General features: G+C 39.4%; 1 long non-coding RNA gene across 1 annotated transcript in view; it reads left to right on the top strand.

Annotated features, from left to right (window-relative positions):
* The first annotated feature begins 707 nt into the window (after positions 1-707).
* LOC127697649 (uncharacterized) overlaps positions 708-17,174 on the top strand; it is a 41,792-nt gene continuing 25,325 nt past the window's right edge. Inside the window, exon 1 of the long non-coding RNA XR_007980493.1 lies at positions 708-1,504. This is a non-coding gene — a long non-coding RNA (uncharacterized LOC127697649). The remainder of the gene's footprint in view (positions 1,505-17,174) is intronic.

Raw genomic sequence — 17,174 nt, 5'->3', positions numbered from 1 at the left:
TAATAATTATGCTCAATTGATATTTAGAGAGGACCACAGAGTGGAGTAGGAGAGGACCTAAGACCTCCTATCCTGATACCATGGTAGCTCTCTCACTAAGGGTATATTTCCCAAGAGACTAATCAATCTCTTTGAGACTGTTTTATTTGTAATACAGGAAGCCAAAGGGATTTCCCCCTCAGACAAAAGGTAAGAAGCACCTAAAAGACCAACACACCAGACTCCATTGGCAGGTCTCGAGCGCATGGCAGCCCACAAATTTGCCCAAGGTATGTAAGGTTGAGCAGGTACCAGATGAGTCACCTACAGCTTTTTTAGGGCAGCTCATAGAGGCATTTTGCCAATATACATGCTATGAATCCAGGGGCTGGGAATATAAAGCTACTATGACAATGGCTCTTATAGACATGGCTAGTAGAGATATCAAGAAAAAGCTTCAGAGGCTAGAGGGATTTGGTACAGGTTGCTGAGAAGGTCTGTAGAAGGATCTAGTAGTATAGGTTATTGAGAAAGTCTATAGAGAGATTTAGTACAGTTTGCTGAGACAGGGAGACAGAGGAGAAGAAATGGAGAAAAAGAAAGAAAACGACAGAGACGGAAGGAAGCTACAGAGAATCCTGGATATAATAGTTAGAAAAAGCAGAAAAGGGAGACAGAAAAGGACCAGTGTGCATACTATAAGGAAAGAGGCCACTGACCCAGAGTGTGCCCTAAGAAATAGAAGCCGGGAGCAGAAATTCGCAGGTCTAGGGAAAAGTGCCCCCAAATGGCAAACCCAGGTGTTAGCCTTGGGTGAAGACAGTGACTAGGGGAGATGGGTTTTCTGACCACCTCCCCCAACCCAGGATAACTGTGGGAGTAAAAGAGAAACCCACTTAGTTCTTGGTGGATACAGGGGCTCAACACTCTGTCTTCCAAGCCAATGGCGCCGTTTCCAAGAAAAGATCTTGGATCCAAGAAAAGATCTTGGATCCAAGAAGCCCCTGGCACCAAAATGTATTCATGGACTACCAGAAGAACAATGGACCTAGGGATGAGATGGGTAGCCCATTCATTTAGGGCCACCCCAGACTGTTCCTACTCTCTGTTGGAGTAAGACATACTCTCCAAAATGGGGAGGGGAGCAGATATGTTTCCTGCCCAACAGCTGCGGTTAACTGGCCCAAAAATAGAGACTGAACCCTGCTGAAACTTGCTATAGACAGGAGCAGTTTTCTCCATGATGGACAGAGATAAACAGGTGGTGCTATGGTAGACAACACAAATGTCATCTGGGTAGAAGAATCTTTACCCCCTGGCATGTCAATGCAGAAAGTGGAGCTCGTTACCCTAACCAAGACCTTGGAACTTAGAACCAGCAAGAAAATCAGCATCCACATGGATAACAGGTATGCCTTTGCCACAGCCCACGTCCACAGGGATATATGCCAAGAGGACTGCTCACATCAGAGGAAACCAACAGGAAATCTTGGACCTCTTATATGGCCTAATGAAGTCAGCCACTGTGAGTATTCACTGCCCAGGACGTGCAGAGGGAAAAGACTCAATGGGCAATAACCAGGCAGAGCAAGTGGCTCCAGAAATGGATATGCAGGAGCCTATACTGATTATGGGTCTGTAAGAGACACCAATTGGGAAATGGGACAAAATTAAGGATCAGCCTCACTTAAAAAAAGGACTGAGATTGCTAACCACCCTACCAACTATTACCAAGAGAGGGTGCACACAAGAAGGGAGAACTATACTTCCCAGAAAGTAAGCCAATTACTCACTAGGCCAAATGCACAGATGGACTCATTTAGGGGATTAAAAACAAACAAACAAACTTTGTCCTGGCAGTTAAGGGACCAAACGTATATATTTATGGCTTAGGTTTTAGGCTAGAGAGATAATACAACAGTGTAAGATATGCCAGCAAGTAAATGCTTATGCAGTAAAGAGTAAACAGGGCAAAAGACCTAGAAGAGAACAGCCTAGAGTACATTAAGAAATTTTATAAAAGCTAAGGCAGGAGAATATGGATATAAAATACCTTCTAGCATTTATAGATACTTTCTCTAGATGGGTTGAGACTTTCCCCAGTAAGCAGGAAACAGCTGCCAAGGTTAGAAGAAATTTTCCCGAGTTTCAGAGTGCCCAAGGTAATTGGATCAGATAATGGTTCTGTTTTTGTTTCTAAGGTAAGTCAGAAATTGACAGAGATATTGGGGACTAATTGGAAATATTATTGGACGTACTGTTCCCAGGGCTCAAGGAAGATAGAGAGAATAAACAAAACTCTATGAGAGACCTTAACTAAATTGACCTTGGAGACCGGCTCAGGTTGGGTGGTGCCTCTCCCCTTGTTTCTGAAGAGCCCCTACCATTTTAACCTGACTCCCCCCCAGAGATTCTCTTTGATACCCCAACTCCTTTGGTGTCCACTGGGCCCTCCCAGGAGGTGTCCCACAATATATGATTTGCCTTAAATGCTCCAGGCATGCCAGAGACTTCTCATTGCTTCCAGATAGGTGACTGGATCTGTATAAGAAGGCTTCAGGAACTGTTGCTGGAACCCTGATGAAAGAAACCCTCACCAAATTGACCACAGAGATTGGTGTTAATGATTAGATAGCTCTCCTACTCTTTTTGCTTCAGGCTTTTGTTCTCTAGGCTCAAGGCCCTCTAGTGGGTGAGGCAGCAAGTGTGGAAGCAGCTCTGGGAGGCCTACTCAAGAGAAAGAGACTTGCAAGTCTCACACCGCTTCCAATTTGGAGATTCTATCTACGTTAGACACCACTGCGAAAAAATCTTGAGTCTTGGTGGAAAGACCCTTATCTTGTACTCTTGACCACCCTGCTTTCTGCTTTGATGAGACCCTTTATAATTTTACTCCTTTTGCTTACAATTGGAACCTGTGTGATTAACTGGTTAATAGTTTTTATTACGGAAACATATAAGTGCTGTGCAGATTCTTATCCTATGCCAACAATATCAGAGATTAGGGCAGGACAATCCAGAATATATAGGGTCAGAGATTTCGTTCCATAGTTCTAAGATTAGAACTATTAACAAAAGAAGGAGTGGGGAATGAGAGACACACATCCCCCCTCACCTCAATGTTTTTAGACCTCTAAACAACTAGCCCAGAACAGAGTAACTTGTTTTTCTGCTTTCAGCTTGAGAAAGATAGCCCACCCTGTTCTAGTTCCAATGTTTAACTATACAATGCCCCAAGGACATATGCTCCAGATAATCTCTAACCTTCCTTACTTCCTCATTCTGTACTTCCCCATTCCTTGCATGTTTTGTCCTCCACCCCTTGCCTTGAGAATTGTGTCCTCCAACCCTTGTCTTGTGATTTTTCCCCTTTAAATACCCCTGACTTCAGTTGCACAGGGTCCTCAGTCCTCTACCCCTGTGTGGTATATGGCTGTGGATGGAACCCAGAATTCTGGAATAAAGAAATTTTCATGCTATTGCATCGAAACCATTTCTCGCAAGTGATTTGGGTGTCACCATCTGAGGTGTGGGGTGTTGGGGCACTCTCGGTTTTGGGGGATCTTACAAACACACACACACACACACACGCGCACACACACACACAATAATAGGTTGCACAGTATTTAGTTTAAAACATGAAGATTTTAAAATTTTATTTTAGATTATTTATGTTTGGTTTTTCAAGACTGTTATTTTTTCTGTGATGTCCTGGCTGTCCTGGTACTCACTATGTAAAGCAGGCTAGTCTTAAATTTACAGAGACCCATCTATGTCTGTCTCCTAAGTATTGAGATTAAAGGCATGCACCACTACTGCCTGGTTTCAAACATGAGTTTAAAAATTAATTTTATAAGCATATAACATGATTTTTACTGCATTATAATCTGAATGCTATAAAGAACATATACATTCATACACTAGTAAGACTAAACTTTATTGACCAATCTAACTTCCTAGCCCACAAAGTACTTTTTAATACTAACAATAGGACTAGGGAAGTCCTAGACAGAGGAGCTGTTGTGGTTTGGGAGTGCTGGTGAAGCCAGTGATGACAGGAATTTTAAATCATTCAGGCTGTGACACTATCAACAACAACAGGAAAATTAAGAACCATGCTTGTATTTGAGTGGTGGTGTGACACAACTTTAATCCCAGTGCTCAGAAAGCAGAGCGAGGCAGATCTCTAAGTCTGAAGACAGCCTGGTCTACAGAGTAAATTCCAGGACACACAGAACTCAGAGAAACCTGGTCTCAAAAAAAAACAAAAGATGAAAGAGAAGAAGAGGAAGAGGAAGAGGAGAAGAAGAGAAGGAAGAGGAAGAAGAACAATAAAAACAACATCAACAACAACATTAACCACCACCACCACCACCACCACCACCACCACCACCATCACCACCACCACCACCATGCTGGTCAAAGAGCAGTATGGAGACAAATGTAGACATCTTAATAGTGGAGACTTGAGAACACGGATGGTTTTAATAAATAGTTTCCTGTACAGAGTCATATTGGGGAAGTCATGCCACAAGGTAGGAACTTGACATTGGCCAAGGACAAAGTCTTCCTGCAGGAATCTGACATTAGGGCATAATAGGGAAGTAGGTGACTGCAGGATCCTGCTCCACCTAGGGTGAAAGGCTCAGAGTGAAGGTGAAGTTCAGTGTATCTCCAGAACTACGAATTCCTGAATTAAGCAGGTGACCTGCTCAGAAGCCTGAGCAGTGGAGTGAACACCCAGTGAACTGCCAGATGACTTCCCCGGAACTCAGCCCAGGGTCTGGGGGGTAAGGACTTGTCCAAACTGTTAAAAGGTCTGACTGATATTAAAGTTGGGGCCTCAATCAGTAAAATATCATCCTGGCCTCGTTCTTTTATCCCCTTCCCCATCTATCCCTCAGCTTCTGTTCCAGCAACCCAGTTCATAGTAGCTGCAAGCAGCTACAGAATACAACAGTTTCCCTACTTCCTTTGTTTAGCACCTGTGCTACTGCTTACTATTTCTCATTAATACTGACAAATGTCAAGGGATCTTTAACCATATGATAAAGATCTGAGAGCGATTTCAAAAGCATGATAGGATCTGATACCACCTTTCAAAATTAACTTCTATATGTAGAACCAGGGGTAGATTATCCATCCATCTATTCTTCTGTCTAGTCAAGCTCATTCATCTATATAATCAGCCTGTGTTTCTAAGGCAAGCAATGCAGGCACTATTCTGGTAACTTGGAGTAAGGTGGTGAATAATTCAACTTAGGGACAGCTTTATTGAAGAGAAATTAAAGGGGAAATCATTATACAAGGTCATAGAAACAGCTAACTCAGTCATGGTGAGTCAAGAAACTTTCCTAGATGTGATGATCAAGTTTCCATGTTGACTGGAAACATTGAGGGGGTAGTTGGGGACAGAAAAGCAGAACGATACAAACTTTTCAGGAGGAGCTGGGAGTATCTCAGCATGGAGCTAAGTAAGGAGATACAGTGAGAGTCGGGAGTATAGATAGGCAGACTGGATCATGACATGCTGTCTCGAGTTTTATTTAAGAGTTTCAACTTGACTCTGAGATATATGTGGTTCTGTCTCATGAAGGACTAGAAAGATCTTCCCTTGAGGTGGGAAGAATAAAGTGGGCTTGAATCCCAGCTTTAATGACTGCTTTGTTGTCTTCAAGCTATAAACAATTTGGCTTATACTTCAACTAAGAGGATCTTGGGAATTCAGACTTTACTCTAGAACCAGTCATCCCGACCTCTGGCTCTGGCTCTGGCTCTATTTTCCACTATTATGTCAGCAGTGCTCCCCAAGGAATACTAGTGATCTGTCATAGCCTCTTATGGCTCCTCATGACATTCATTCACACCCGAGATTATCTCCATTCCATAGAGAGAGAAAATAAGGCTCAGAAACCTGAGCACCTTCTTCCAGGCAGCACAAGAATGGCAGAGTGAAGGTTTGAACCCAGGAAAAGTGACTGGAAACTCTCACACATGAATTTTTCTCTCTTATATGAATATTGCCTTTCTAGTGTTTGAAAGATGGAGTTATAGGTGGTTTTATAGGGAAAATTGTCTTAATAGTTTAAAGCATGCCATTTAAAAAATTTTAATTGTTATGCAATAGTCACCATCATCTATTTTCAAAACTCTTACATTATCCTAAACAGAGTTTTGTTATCCCTTGGGGCAGTGACTCCTCATTTCCTACTTCTCTCTGAAGCCCATGGCTGCCTCTATTTTCTCTCTTTGTGGATTTGCCTAATCTAGATATTTCATATAATGAAATAATATGCCATTTGTCCTTTTTAAAATCTGATTTACTCTGATATAATGTCAGGATTCACTTATATTGTAGCATGTATCTGAATTTCACTTCTTATATGACTGATTCATCTTCCATTACATATATATATATATATATATATATATATATATATATATATATATATATATATATATATATATATTGTTTATCAATTCAGCAGTAACAGACGTGGGTTTTCTCTCAACTTTTTTGCTGTTATAAATAATGCTGTAATGAACATTGATGTAATACTGGTCCTGCTTGCAATGCTTTTATGTATCTATCTCATAGAATTGCTGGAATTGCAGGATTGTGTAGCATGTGTGTGTGTGTGTGTGTGTATGGTGTGGTGTTTGTCAGATGAGTCTTCTTATGTTCAGAATGGTCTGGAATTTCTATGTTCAAGCAGTTCTGTTTCCTACTCACTCAAGCAGTTGATATGTCTTACCATACTCAGCTATGTTCAGTTTAATGAGGAGCTTCAAATTATAGAAGAATGGAAACACTCTAGGACAGAAAGATTCTTGGAAGATTAGCTCTCTTTATTAGCTTAGGAGGTAATAGCAAGTAAAAAATAGTCATCAATTTGAGCACTGACCATATATGTCAGCCATTTTTTAATGTGACATTCCATTTAACTATTCCAGAGCCTTGTGAAGTATTTACTATCTTGGTTTTACAGAGAAAGAAACTGAGAACATACCAGTGACATATGGTAGACTAACTTAAGACTCTAATGAAGGTGTGTGGCCATATAGTTTTACTTGCTAATGTTAGTTCTTAGTTTTGTATAGATTGAGTAGAGATGTGCATTTGTGAAAGCTCATCATTAATTCTTTAAATTTATTCTCTATTTTACCATGAGTACACATTCATTACCTGGGTTTATATTCTAACATGCATGTTCATTGTGAACAGTGGAACAGGTAGGAAAAAATGCTTTGTTTATGTTGGCCAGATCTAGTGTCATGCTGACTTTCCTTTCCCAACTGTCTTCCAAAATCTTTCCATGTATTGCAACTATAATGAGACTTATAATGAACATTCTCTAACCTGGAGGCAGTTAGTACTTGGAGGAACTCATCTACTTTCCTATTGTCCTTCATGGGTGTGCTTATCACTCATCTCTTGTCTGTTTTCTTTTCATAGATTGAATTTCATAATGTGGGCTCCACTGTGCCTACAGCTTGTTTTTCCAATACACTTTCCTGTTTAAGACCTGTCACACACCATTGTTTAAACACAGGCATATTCCATCTTCAGCCAAGGATAACATTTCCAGGACTTTTGCTTCTCATCTGCTTTCTGGTGTTTGGTTTTATTCATTCATTCATTCATTCATTCATTCATTCATTCATTCATTCTCTTTAATGTCCCTCTTATTCATACATTGAATTGTAGCTTGCTTTCTTCCTTCCTTCTTCTTTTTTTTTGGATGGATAATTTTTTGTTATATTTTTTATTTACATTTCAAATGATTTCCCCTTTTCTGGACCCCCACTATCAGAAAGTCCCATCAGCCCCCTTCCCTCCCCCTGTTTTCCCACCCAACCCTTTACACTTCCCTGTTCTGGTTTTGCCCTATACTGCTTCACTGAGTCTTTCCAGAACAAGGGGCCACTCCTCTGTTCTTCTTGTACCTCATTTGATGTGTGGATTATGTTTCGGGTATTCCAGTTTTCTAGGTTAACACCCACTTATTAGTGAGTGCATACCATGATTCATCTTTTGAGTCTGGGTTACCTCACTTAGTATGATGTACTCCAGCTCCATCCATTTGCCTAAGAATTTCATGAATTCATTGTTTCTAATGGCTAAATAGTATTCCATTGTGTATAAATACCACATTTTTTGCATCCACTCTTCTGTTGAGGGATATCTGGGTTCTTTCCAGTTTCTGGCAATTATAAATAGGGCTGCTATGAACACAGTGGAACATGTATCCTTATTACATGCTGGGGAATCTTCTGGGTATATGCCCAGGAGTGGTATAGCAGGATCTCCTGGAAGTGAGTTGCCCAGTTTTCAGAGGAACCACCAGACTGATTTCCAGAGTGGTTGTACCAATTTGCAACCCCACCAGCAGTGGAGGAGTGTTCCTCTTTCTCCACATCCTCGCCAACATCTGCTGTCTCCTGAATTTTTAATCTTAGCCATTCTGACTGGTATAAGGTGAAATTTCAGGGTTGTTTGATTTGCATTTCCCTAATGACTAATGAAGTTGAACATTTTTTAAGATGCTTCTCCGCCATCCGCAGTTCTTCAGGTGAGAATTCTTTGTTTAACTCTTTACCCCATTTTTAATAGGGTTATTTGGTTTTCTGGAGTCTAACTTCTTGAGTTCTTTATATATATTGGATATTAGCCCTCTATCTGATGTAGGATTGGTGAAGATCTTTTCCCAATTTGTTGGTTGCCGATTTGTCCTTTTGATGGTGTCTTTTGCCTTACAGAAACTTTGTAATTTTATGAGGTCCCATTTGTCAATTCTTGATCTTTGAGAATAAGCTATTGGTGTTCTGTTCAGGAACTTTCCCCCTGTACCGATGTCCTCAAGGGTCTTCCCCAGTTTCTTTTCTATTAGCTTCAGAGTGTCTGGCTTTATGTGGAGGTCCTTGATCCATTTGGAGTTGAGCTTAGTACAAGGAGACAAGGACAGATCAATTCCCATTCTTAGGCATGCTGACCTCCAGTTGACCCAGAACCATTTGTCGAAAAGGCTATCTTTTTTCCATTGGATGTTTTCAGCCCCTTTGTCGAGGATCAAGTGGCCATAGGTGTGTGGGTTCATTTCTGGATCTTCAATCCTGTTCCATTGATCCACCTGCCTGTCACTTTACCAATACCATGCAGTTTTTAACACTATTGCTCTGTAGTATTGCTTGAGGTCAGGGATACTGATTCCCCCAGAATTTCTTTTGTTGTTGAGAATAGTTTTAGCTCTCCTGGTTTTTTTGTTAATCCAGATGAATTTGAGGATTGTTCTTTCTAACTCTGTGAAGAATTGAGTTGGGGTTTTGATGGGTATTGCATTGAATCTGTATATTGCTTTTCACAAAATGGCCATTTTAACTATATTAATCCTGCCGATCCATGAGCATGGGAGGTTTTTCCATTTTTTGAGGTCTTCTTCCATTTCCTTCTTCATAGACTTGAAGTTCTTGTCATACAGATCTTTCACATGTTTGGTTACAGTCACCCCAAGGTACTTTATACTGTTTGTGGCTATTGTGAAGGGGGTCATTTCCCTAACTTCTTTCTCAGCCTGCTTATCCTTTGAGTATAGGAAGGCTACTGATTTGCTTGAGTTGATTTTATAACCAGACACTTTGCTGAAGTTGTTTATCAGCTGTAGGAGTTCTCTAGTGGAGTTTTTTGGGTCACTTAGGTAGACTATCATATCATCTGCAAATAATGATAGTTTGACTTCTTCCTTTCCAATTTGTATTCCTTTGACCTCCTTATGTTGTCTAATTGCCTGAGGAAGTACCTCAAATACAATATTGAAAAGATAAAGAGAAAGGGGGCAGCCCTGTCTAGTCCCTGATTTTAGTGGGATTGCTTCAAGATTCTCTACATTTAGTTTGATGCTGGCTACCGGTTTGCTGTATATTGTTTTAGTATGTTTAGCTATGGGCCTTGAATTCCTGTTCTTTCCAAGACTTTAAGCATGAAAGGATGCTGAGTTGTGTCAAATGATTTTTCAGCATCCAATGAAATGGCCATGTGGTTTTTTTTCTTTGAGTTTGTTTATGTAGTGGATTGCATTGATGGATTTCCTTATATTGAACCAACCCGGCATCCCTGGGATAAAGCCTACTTGATCATGGTGGATGATCGTTTTGATGTGTTCTTGGATTCGGTTGGCAAGAATTTTATTGAGTATTTTTGCATTGATGTTCATAAGGGAAATTGGTCTGAAGTTTTCTATCTTTGTTGGATCTTTGTGTGGTTTTGGTATCAGCGTAATTGTGGCTTCGTAGAAGGAATTGGGTAGTGTTCCCTCTGTTTCTATTTTGTGGAATAGTTTGAAGAGTATTGGTGTTAGGTCTTCTTTGAAGGTCTGATAGAATTCTGCACTGAAACCATCTGGTCCTGTGCTTTTTTTGGTTGGAAGACGTTCTATGACCCCTTCTCTTTCTTTAGGGGTTATGGGACTGTTTAGATGATCTATTTGGTCCTGATTTAATTTTGGTATTTGGTGTCTGTCTAGGAAATTGTCCATTTCCTCCAGATTCTCCAGTTGTGTTGAGTATAGGCTTTTGTAGTAGGATCTGATGATTTTTTGGATTTCCTCAGTTTCTGTTGTAATATCTCCCTTTTCATTTCTAATTTTGTTAATTTGTATACTTTCTCTGTGCCCTTTGGTCAGTCTGGCTAAGGGTTTATCTATCTTGTTGATTTTCTCAAAGAACCAGCTCCTGGACTTGTTGATTCTTTGTATGGTTCTCTTTGTTTCCACTTGATCGATTTCAGCCCTGAGTTTGATGATTTCCTGTCTTCTACTCCTCCTGGGTGAAATAGCTTCTTTTTGTTCCAGGGCTTTCAGGTGTGTCGTTAAGCTGTTAGTGTATGCTCTCTCCATTTTCTTTTTGGAGGAACTCAGGGCTATGAGTTTTCCTCTTAGCACTGCTTTCTTATTGTCCCAAAGATTTGGGTATGTTGTACCTTCATTTTCATTAAATTCTAAAAAGTCTCTGATTTCTTTCTTTATTTTTTCTTTGGCCAAGGTGTCATTGAGTAGAGTATTGCTCAGTCTCCATGTGTCTGTGGGCTTTTTGTTGTTTTTATTGCTATTGAAAACCACTCTTACACCATGGTGATCAGATAGAAGCCATGGGATTAGTTTGATCTTCTTGTATTTGTTGAGGTCAGTCTTGTGACCAATTATATGGTCGATTTTGGAGAAGGTACCATGAGGTGCTGAGAAAAAGGTATATTCTTTTGCTTTAGGGTGAAATGTTCTATAAATATCAGTCAAGAACAATTGGTCCAAAGCTTCAATTAGTTTTACTGTGTCCCTGTTTTGTTTCTGTTCTCCATTGAGGAGAGCGGAGTTTTGAAGTCCCCCATAATTATTGTGTTAGGTGAAATGTGTGCTTTGAGCTTTAGTAAAGTTTCTTTTATGAATGAGGGTGCCCTTGCATTTGGTGCATAGATGTTCAGAATTGAAAGTTCTTGGTGGATTTTTCCTTTGACAAGCAAGAAGTGTCCCTCGGTGTCTCTTTTGATGACTTTAGGTTGAAAGTCAATTTTATCTGATATTGGAATGGCTACTCCGGCTCATTTCCTGAGACCATTGGCTTGTAAAATTGTCTTCCAGCCTTTTACTCTAAGGTAGTTTTTGTCTTTTACATTGAGGTGTGTTTCCTGTATGCAGCAAAATGTAGGGTCTTATTTCCTTATCCAGTCTGCTAGTCTATATCTTTTTATTGGGGAATTGAGTCCATTGATTTTAAGAGATATTGAGGAATAGTGATTAATACTTCCTGTCATTTTTGATGTTATTTTTATATTTGAGTGATTATCTTCTTTTGGGTTTGATGAAGGAAGGTTCCTATCTTGCTTTTTCCAGGGTTTAGTTTCCCTCCTTGTATTGCAGTTTTCCTCCTATTATTCTTTGCAGAGCTGGGTTTGTGGGAAGATATTGTGTAAATTTGGTTTTGTCATGGAATGTCTTGGTTTCTCCATCTAATGTGATTGAGAGTTTTGCTGGGTATAGTAGTCTTGGCTGACATTTGTGTTTTCTTAGAGTCTGCATGAGATCTGCCCAGGATCTTATAGCTTTCATGGTTTCTGGTGAGAAATCTGGTGTGATTCTGATAGGTCTTCCTTTATATGTTACTTGGCCTTTTTCTCTTACTGCCTTTAATATTCTTTCTTTGTTCAGTGCATTTGGGGTTTTAATTATTATGTGGCGAGAGGTATTTCTGCTCAGATCTAGTCTGTTTGGAGTTCTGTAGGCTTCTTGTATATTCATAGGCATCTCTCTCTTTAAGTTGGGAAAGTTTTCTTCCATAATTTTGTTGAAGATATTTGCTGGCCCTTTCTGCCACTGCCACCACCGCTACCGCCCTCTTCCTTCCTTCTAAGCAATTTACTTGATCATTTGGGGTGATATAGTGTTCTTTTTTTTCATTTAGGCTTTTACATTTTGTTCTTGGCAATGTTGAGAAGTAGTCTATCATGGTTTTTCATTTGCCCTTTTCCCTTGAGGACTAAAAGTGCACTGAACAAGGGATATTACCCTTGCAGCTCATCTCAGATTCTTTCATGAGAGGCATTTCACTTCTCTACAGGAGTCTAGATGCCCTAGTCTAGATTTTGCTGCCGTAGATTTATCTGGTTGCCCTAAGTGACCTGCTAGTTATTTGGTGTGTGTGTGTGTGTGTGTGTGTGTGTGTAGCTAGTATTTTTGTCCAGTGTGAATCTCAGAAAGAACATTGAATTTGTTGTCTGATAGGAGTTTTGCTTAAAATACAGTGAATAGGCATTATAATTTCTATTTGTATATGAGGACCTAAGGCATAAAAAAGTGATTTTTCCCTCTGCTTCTCTTCAGATAAGGGTAGGCTTCCCATAGGTATCAACCATGGTATATAAAGTTGCAATAAGACTAGGCACCTCCTCTCGTATTAAGGCTGGTTAAGGCAACCCAGTAGAAGGAAAGGGTCCAAAAAAATCAAGAGTCAGATACAGGTTCTGCTCCTACTGTTAGGAGTGCCACAAGAAGACTAAGCTATAGGGCAGGTAGGAGGGAGTGGTTGGGATAAGGGGAGGGAGAGGAAACTGAGAAAAGGATGTAAAAAGAAAGAAAGAAAATAAATGAATTTATACAAAAATAAAATGAAATAAAAATCTAAAAGGAAAAAATGTGATTTCCCTAGTTAAACACACTAAACCACAGGGCATAGACTTTTAATTTTTATGCATGTATACATGAGTGTGTATTGTATTGTTCTTGTTGAGATAAGAACTTATCATGTAATGCAGGCTTGCCTTGAATTTCATGACCCTTCTGCCTCCAACTCCTGAGCTCAGACATTATAATGTACACTATTATGTACAGTCATTTTTCTAATAATTTATCAATATTAAGGTTTAGCCAAATGGCTTCTAGTAATCATATTTTGATTTAAAATATTTATAAATATACTAGTGAGAAACAAAAATAAACAAATATGTGGGGGGAACAAAGTGTATATAAGATAAAAATACATGGATTTCTAATCCCATGTCCAAACTGTGCCATTTGTCTCCTAGTGTTGCATAAGAAATTACCACAAATATGGCAGACTAAACAGAACACTCATTTTGTTTTATTTCTTGTTCAAATTCTGTAGGCCAGACAGGCCAGAGTGTGCCTTTGTTCCCCACTCAGAGCATTTAATAAAGCTAAAGATTAGATGTTGATTAGTTTGATTCCTCTCTGGAAGTATAGGGATAATTCTTCTTCTAACTCATGCTTGTTAGTACAGTTCCGTTTCTTGTGTTTTTAGGACTGAGATTCTCATTTCCTTGGTTGTATAATTGGAAAGCTGCTATCAAGCTCTTTAAACTATCCTAGTTTCTTGCCATGTGCTCCTCTGTCTTCAGGGATAGGACCTCAAATCCTCATGGTTTAAGCCCCTTAGATCCCTTTCTGTGGCCAGAAAGAATCCTTTGTCTTAAAGGGAGAATTATTAGGTTAGGGTCATACAAATAGTCTTCCTAACTTTTTTTAAAGGAGTGTGTGTGTGTGTGTGTGTGTGTGTGTGTGTGTGTTGCTCTATTTTTCCAACCCAATTACCCCATAAAAGAAATCCTAACTCAAACAGTAACAATACAAGCTATAAGCCTAGATTGGGCAGATCTCCCAATACATTACTCTATTCCCATCTATATTATCCCATATAACTTGTAGTTTCACCAGGCCATGAACTTCTCCCTCTGCAGCCTCTCTTGTCGATTCTCTGTAGCTCTTCCTCTTTCTGTCTCCTATTCTGTTCTATAATTTCCTGGGTCTTCAATTCTAGTGTTTCCTCTAGGCCATATTGACAAGTCTTAAATTTCTCTTTCTGTTGTTCATGCTGCTCTATAATTTCCTATATCTTCTGTTCTATATTTCATGCTTCCATAATCTTAGCTTTCTTTATTTTACAATTCTAATATTGCAGCCATATGCCTTATTTTGACCTATGAAATCCTGAACCTTTAGTTCTAGTGTTACTTGTAATCTCTTTTTTAAGGCAAGGAACCTTTTGTCTAGGGCCCTGTCTTTTGAGATGACATAGTAAATCAAGAGAATAAGTATTGAAATACTGGTAAATAAGGTGACTTTTTCCTCTAAATCCATCCCTGTCTAACCATTCAAAATACCATCACATAAAACAAAAAAGACAAGTATTGCTTTTCTCATCTTTAAGTATTAAGATGCTATATATCTCTCTTATGTAAATATATTACCTGGCCCAGAACCCTTTGTACCTTTGTCTCCCATCTTGTTTGAGGGGAGGGGCCTCTCTGCCATTCCCTGTAGGCCTCTCAGACATATTCAGCTTCCAATATACACTGCTGTAGCCTGTATCACTGCCCAAGCCATATTTGGGGCTTGGGGGGGGGGCAGTGAACTTTTTATCTCAGGTTTGTTAGGTTCTAAGTAGTATTTGTTACTATATTTTTCCAACCCAATTACCCTGTAAAAGAAATCTCAACTCAATCAGTAACAGTACAAGCTATAAGCCTAGACTGGGCAGATCTCCCACTACACTACTCTATTCCAATCTATATATCCCATATAACTTGCCGTTTCTCCAGGCCACAAGCTTCTCCCTCTGCAGCCTCTCCATTGATCCTAGGTAGCTCCCCTTATTTCTGTTTCTTACTCTGTTCTATAATTTCTTGGGCTTCAATTCTAGTGTTTCCTCTAGGTCACATTGCCAAGTCTTAAATTTCTCTTTCTGTTGTTCATGCTGCTCTCTCTCTCTCTCTCTCTCTCTCTCTCTCTCTCTCTCTCTCTCTCTCTGTGTGTGTGTGTGTGTGTGTGTGTGTGTGTGCAGGTACATAAGGAGAACAGAAGCCAATGTTGGGTCTCTGGCTTAATTTCTCTTTACCTTAATTTTTGAGACAGTTAGGCTGGCTGTCCAGTAAACACCAAGAATCTGCCTATCTCTGCACTGGGATTACAAGGGCACAATTATATCTGGCTTTAACATGGGTACTAGAGAATCAAACCCAGGTCCTCATGTTTGTGCAGTAAGTACTTTACTGACTGAGCCAGATATATCCTCAGCCCCTAATTTCCATATCTCAAGGCCAACAATACTATTTAAATATTATAATGATAATAATAGAATTACTGAGTTCTAAGAATTATGCGTCATATAAATGACATGTAGGTGAAAAATCTCAGCACTCTATTTTCCAGAAAATGATATTCAGAGGCACACAGGTTCCACTATACTCCATTGTCTTAGGTCACACTATGGGCTGGGTACCATTGTTGCAAGGCCTACAATGTCACCATATCTCTGCAACACTAATTTTTGACTTGCTCTCTGAATATCACTGCAAGTGTACATTAGACAACTGAGACTCTTAGTTGTTTAATAGACTATTCCTGACTAAATCTGTCTTTCACAGCATTGCCATTAATCCTCTTTCCCCAACCTTCCAAGTGTAGGATTTGAGCCACTATGCCTAGATTTTCCATGTTTTCTCAGATTTTGTTTTATGCTGCAGCTATTGGCAATATTCTGCCTCCAGTTCTAGCTCTGAGGCTTCTACTTACACATCCTGAAACAATTCAAAGGGTTTCACAATGACTGAAGTAATTCTTAGAGCATTTCATATATGCACTGTCATAACATAGTCCAAGGAATAACTCCTGCTGAACAATAGCTTGGGTAACTGTGAGTCAGGCTCCATGGAAAAAGGCAGAGGGCTTTTTACCTCCAGTGCATTTTGTTACCTGAATTGTTGTTGGATGTGATTTTATACATCCTATGAAAAACATTTATGTTCAATTTGTAAAATATGTTTCTTCTTGTTAGGTGTCAGAACATAGCTATAGAATCCAATTTGGTCATACCCTGGATCTAGATATGGCCTTCTGCTTTGTTTTTGTACTTTCCCAAAGTACAAAATATCTATAGTACATGCCAGACAATTGTGTTTAAATTGATCCATCCTGAGAAAAGTTCTGGGAAAGAGCTGCTCTGTTAATATTTAGCATGTGCTTATTGGTGTTTATTTACATATTTTTCTGATCATGTTTCTCTGAACTCAAACAAACCTCCTTGAATTGTTGCTCTCTTTGTTATATTCAGATGTAAGAGTATACCAAAATTTAAGTAAGTTTGTCTACAGCATTAGACTGTAGTCTGCCCTATTCTTTCAGGTTCTCAGATTCCAGGTCCAACAGACAAGATTTTCACAGGTCAATCAAAAAGTCAACTAGTCATACCTTAACAGAGACTTGAGTGAAAAGTTAGGAGAGCAAGCGAGAATCCCTGAAGGAGAGGTAAGCAGGAGTTAATATGGGGCTAAAAGTAGGAAAACCAGCACCATACATTGAATTGATGGTATCATTTATTTAGAAAAGGAGGTGCTGCAATGTCTAAAGTTCAGCTACAAGATTGGTGGGATTTAATAACAGTTTTGTTATTTTGTTATTAAATTCTTGGTTTCCTGAAAATGATACTCTTGATCCTGGACTATGGTGCCAAACTTAAAAGAAAATACAGTGAAAGCCTATTGACAAGGAGAAAATATTTCAATGCAATTCTGGGTCACTTGGGCATTGGTCCATATTATGATATGGGGCAAGCTAAAAGATTTAGAAAAGGCTATGACAGATTTTTTAAATGAGTATGAGCTGGATAATGATACACAAGAGAAAATCTTACAG

Source organism: Apodemus sylvaticus, chromosome 12 (genome assembly GCF_947179515.1).
Source record: "Apodemus sylvaticus chromosome 12, mApoSyl1.1, whole genome shotgun sequence".
In the NCBI taxonomy this organism is placed as follows: Eukaryota; Metazoa; Chordata; class Mammalia; order Rodentia; family Muridae; genus Apodemus; species Apodemus sylvaticus.
Note: the sequence above shows the minus strand (reverse complement) of the source record. Positions and strands in the feature narration are given on the sequence as shown.